The sequence below is a fragment of the Crocuta crocuta genome, unplaced genomic scaffold (genome assembly GCF_008692635.1).
Source record: "Crocuta crocuta isolate KB4526 unplaced genomic scaffold, BGI_CrCroc_1.0 scaffold127, whole genome shotgun sequence".
Classification (NCBI taxonomy): domain Eukaryota; kingdom Metazoa; phylum Chordata; class Mammalia; order Carnivora; family Hyaenidae; genus Crocuta; species Crocuta crocuta.
The window spans coordinates 9,725,853-9,731,196 of record NW_027532008.1 but is presented as its reverse complement, the minus strand read 5'-3'; positions in this window follow the sequence as shown (position 1 = coordinate 9,731,196).

Sequence of the window (5,344 nt, the reverse complement as noted above, 5' to 3'; positions counted from 1 at the left end):
GGCCACACCTAGCCCGCAGGGGCAAAAGAAGGCCGTGTGACCGGAAGGTTCTGCAAGAGCAGTTTCCAAGTCCTCAGCGTCCAGACTTGGCACACTGGCTGCCTCCAGCTCAGACCCAGAACAAGAAAAACCAGTTCCTGAGGCCACCTTCCTGCCCTGACTTTCCCGTCCCAACTGGTTGGTTGCCCGGGCTGGGAGCACTGGGCTGAGCCTGGGGTTCACGCTGCAGGGTGGCAGCGCCACGGGCCACATACCTCTGATTTCCGCTCCACGTCATCTGTCCCGTCTGAGCCTCAGTTTCCCCACCTAGGAAGGATATACTGACCTACCTCTCAGGGTGGCCGCTGCCCCGGATGGATGCCAAAACTCATCCCCAGGGCAACCTGACTTTTGAAGGAAATGATTGATCACAATCCTTCCACTCCGCTCTCCTAGGAACGGTTTTTTTCTTTTCTTCTGTTTTACTTCTAAGCCTTATCTGACATGTACCTCAACGCAAATGACTTGTCCCCGTAGCCCTGAGAATAGCTCAGAGAAAGCACGATTGCAGAGCTCAGAGATGACAGCCAGCTCCCCTTGCCTGTGTCACTTCTGTTCATAATCATCCCCACCTGGCTGCTAGTTCCTACCTCAGAGCCTTTGCACAAACTCTTCTGCCCCTGTCCCCCCACCCCCACCCCAGGATGCCTTCCTTCAACAATTGCTTTGCACAGCCACATCCCCTCCTTCCGGATGCCACCCCTCCCAGCCTCCCTGATGGTTCTTGGCCCTGAAGATACCAGCTCATCGGCCCTCAGTATTCAAACAAATTAAAGGGTCAGTGCTGTATTCATTTGCTCCTGTGCACACGGTAACTTGTCTGTTCTCATTTATTCACATGTATATTCAACAAGTGTTGATGGAGGACCAGCTGGGAGCCAGACCCTCCCACACGCAGAGCCGGCCCTCCATGGCCTTGTCGTGGAGAGGGAGTCCCATGGGACCTCTCTGCACTTGTTAGGTGCTGAGCATTGCCGGGGGTTGAGCAGGGGCCCTGCCTCTGTCTCAGGGAGGCCTCCCAGCCGGGCACCTCGCCAGCTAGGAAAGGGCCTCTCCCATCTCTGCCAATACTGCTTGGACGCAAGGGTGCTGGGCCTTCCTGAGCCATCTTGCACCCCCTCCTGGGTGGCCACCGGGCTCGGAGGACCACAATCCAGCTCCGCCACCTCTGAGCCAAGGGATTTGGGCAGGGTCACCTCCCTTTGGGGCCTTGGTTCTTCTTTCGTGAAACATCTCTAGGGGCTCCTAGCTCACTGGCTTGCTGGGGGTGGGGGCAGCACCCTGCAACTCCCCGGGCTGGGGGAGGACATTTGCAAGGGGTGGGGGCCCCTGAGCTCACCTCAGTGCTAAAGCTACGGCACTGGCGCATGGGTTCCCCCCGCGTGGATTTGGGGGCGTCACCTCCCTTTGCGCAGTCTCTGTGTAGCACAAGAGGGTCTGACTATGGGCATCCAAGGTCCCTCTCAGCTCTGGGAGGCTCTGACTTCTGGCAAAGCGAGTCCGCTGCGTCAAAACCACGGACTTCGAGGCTCTGCCCCGAGCAACGTGTGCTTCATCTGTCTCCCCGGGCTCGGGCATCCCTGGAAATGGAAATGACACCTCTGAAGAGGGAGAATAAAAGAAGCCACATTCACCTGTCACCAGCCAGAGGAAGGTGAAGCGAAACCATTCGGCCAACAGCACCGCCACCTTGCATCACGGAGCCCGGGGTACAGGGCTGGGACACAGCCTTTAAATGATAGCACCTGGGAAATTAGAACCCAGAACAGAAGTGCAGTCCTGGGAAGCGGGGCAGAGGGGACAGAAGTAATGGGGTCACACGCAGGGGCCGTGGACAAGGAGACACAATTTATGCTCCCCCTGCTCCAAACCGGAAGTATCCCCTCTCCCCCTCCCGCTTCCTGGTGATGGCAGCCTGCACTATTCGGAGTGTTCCCCCACACCCTGCATTATCTGGAATGTTCCAGTCAAGGGACTTCCTTCCTTGGGTCTAATTTCAGTCTTTCTTGCATTAAATTCCCGAACTCCTTTGCTCTCCAAGTCATTCCTACCCAGATGGAGACTTATGGTGGGTGGCTGTTTCAACATGCCCTATGCTTTCGAGCACTTTGAACGATTCTTCCACCTCAAGCTATTAATTATGGTCACCAGCCTCAGGGCCTTTGCACTGTGGGTCCTCTGCTTCAACTGTCGTTTCCCTACCTTGCTTACCTGTCAAATCCCTCAAGACTGAGCTCTGGGAAGCTCTCCTCCCCCAAAGCCCTGGCTCTTTCCTCCATGTTTCCATAGTCCCCGAGCATTTGCTCTGATGTGATCCCGCCCCACTGGTGAGTTTCTGGAGGGCCAGCCTGGGCCTGTAAGGGCAGAGGGCAGGATATGTATAGGTGAGAGGCTAAGCCTGCTAGCTGGGTAGGTTTGAGCCTCTTCGGACTTCAACTTCCCCATCTGCAGAGTGGGAGCAATCCCTCTATCATTGAACTTGACATTGGCTTGGGACATTGACACTGGCTTCTGTAACCAGCAAACCCCGAAATCTCAGCCATTCAACTGCATACCAGTTCGCTGTCATGGTCTTATACCACCTGGAGGTTGGGGGAGGGGAGGCTCGTCCACCTGGGACACGTCACCCCTGTAGAAGGAGCAGGGAGAGGAGGCAGTGCACTGGTTTTTCACTGCCTCAACCCAGCAGCCACTCAGGTCAGTTCAGCCTGCCTTTCCTAAGCCAGACTCCATCAAATGCCTCCCCTCCTGCAGGGGCGGCTGGGAAATGTACTTTTCTTGGGTGCCCAGGAAGAGGAAACAAACCTGGATTCGGTGGGACCCATGTTGTTGTCTCTGTCTCAGAGTTGTGCGAAGACTAAATGATGGAGAATATGGCTGGCGCATAGTAGGTGTTCAGTGAAGCTTGTTTGTCATCCATCTGTCTTTCCCTCCCCAGAGTCAGGCCCGGGTCTGTCCCCTTGCTTCCTTGGGTGCTTGGTGCACGGCCTCCAGCCCCTGGCCCTGGTTTTCCTGGCCGCTGGCCCCTTGGCCTCCTCCCCCCTTCCTCCTCCCTCCTCCCTGCAGCTTGGCTGGGACATCTCTCTCCACCTTCTGCACCTGGGCGGCTGTCTTCTTTTCAGAGCATTGATTTGCAATCAGCCCCAACAGCTCTAATGGGCCAGCGAGGCCCCTGGCTGCACTGAGTTAGCTCCATTTAGAGGCTCAGGGCTGTGGAACGCAAACCCGTCCTGCCTCTCGGGGTCCACACCGGCTCTCTAGTGTCTGGGAGAGANCCCCGTGCCCCCAGCCCCACTCTCTGCTGGGAGCAGGCTGCAGAGGATCTCTGCTTCTCTCCTGCCTGGTGCTCTCTTAAGAGCACAGGATGTTGGGGCCCAAAGAAAAGCTGGTCCTCAGTGCACTTTAACTCACTGATCACCGTGACAACGGATAGAGCAGTAGGCTTTATTGGTCTCATTCTACAAATAAAGAAATTGAGCTCAGAGGTCACAAAGCTGTGCTTCCTCAACTTATCTGACCAGGAAGGATTTCTTGCTTGCTTGCTTGCTTCCTCCCTCCCTCCCTTTCTTTCTCTCTCTCTTTCTTCCTCCCTCCCTCCCTCCCTCTCCCTCTTTCTTTCTTTCTTTTGCATGGAATAACCCAAAGCACACATTTCAAAACATACCATCTCGAGCTGGCCTATTTCTTACCCCAAAAACCAATCCGATGTATCCTTCCTAAAGCTCATTGTGCCTTCGCCTAACTCAGGAATCTCTTAACAAGGACTCCGAGGGCTGACTTTCCAGAATTTGCACGAGAGTGAAATAGTATGTATATATGCATTTTTCTAACAGGGTCTATAACTTCCAGGGGATTCTCAGAGGGATCAGAGACCCAGAAAGAGTAAGGAGCCACCCCCTGGCTGGGGTCCCAGTAGAAAAGGCCCAGCTTTGATCTGGGGTTTTGCGGAAGTGAACGGAGCAGCAGAGATGTAGGACAGAAGGCCATGAGTGGGGGAAATGGCCTGTGCGACAGCAGGGACGATGGGACAGTAAACGGATGAGCTTGGCTGGAGCAGAACGGGTGTTTGGGAACAGTGACAAATGAGGTTGGGCCGTCAAAGGGACCTTGGAGAACTGGCTGCGGCGTTTAGGTTTGAAAGGGGAGGCCTGGGGAGCCGGACGACATCTTGGAGCCGGCAGCGCAGGAAAGGGGGCTGCAGAAGAGGTGGCCGAGAGTTGGGGGGGAAGGGTGGGAGCCACGAGCTGCTAGGATGGGGTTCCGGGGACAGCCGGACCCAGGAGCTCGCTGTCCGGGGAAGGGCACGCAGGGCTGGCCGCCGTCAGGAGCACCGTGGGAGGGGGAGGGGCAGGTAGCAGGGCAAGACGGCCCGGCTGGAAGCAAAGCCTTGGACATAAAGCTTCCTGGTTGGAAACTCAGGTCCATCATTTCCTAGCTGTGTGGCTTTGCAGAAGTAACCTACCCCTTCTGAGTCTCCTCCTCGTAAAACGGGGATGACTCCAGCTGCTCGGTAAGGTTGTGGAAATTCACTGAAAGAGAAACAGTCTCTGAAGCATTTCAGGGAAAGCACACTTCCAGCCCTTGACCATGATGCCTTCTCTTCTGATCCACCAAGACAGTCGATAAACACTTCCCACCGCCTATGCACCTGTACCAGGTGCCCTTCTAGGCATCCTAAGGTGTTCTTGACGATAACCCCATAGACAGATGGCGTCATGTCTATTTGAGAGAGAAGGAAACTGAGGCACAGAGATTTTGACAATCAGACTCAGTGGCGATGTCTATGAAGGTTAGTGTGAGAGCTCAGATGTCAGAGAGTCCGTGACAAACGTGTGACCTCTCTCTAATGCAGGGGAGGAGAAGCCACATTCTCTTGAGGGTATTCAAGGTCATACAGTTGGGATTGTGGGTGGGCAGGGTACTGATCCAAGCATTTAGAGCGCTTCATGTAGGGATCTGGTTAGCAGGAGGATTCTGACTTCTGGAGGCTGGGAGGGTGGGGGTGGGGGGATGGGCTGCTATCCTGCTGGCTAACAAGGGTTTCTGGAAAATGGCTTTGGGAATCTGGGAAATCAGACTTAGCCTCAGGCAAGACGCTGAGCCTCAGTTTCCCCGCCTCTAGAATGGGTCTTGCCCCCCACTGCAGGGCTGGTGCAAAAGAAAGGAGATGGTGCCCACAGCAGAGCCCAGGGCCTGACACAGAGTGGGTGCCCCCCAAAAATGACTATTATTACTTCTACTATTGCTGTTATTGACCCCGGGCCCTCTGTGAAGGCTCTGACCCTGAATGCAGGCGGGGGGACGC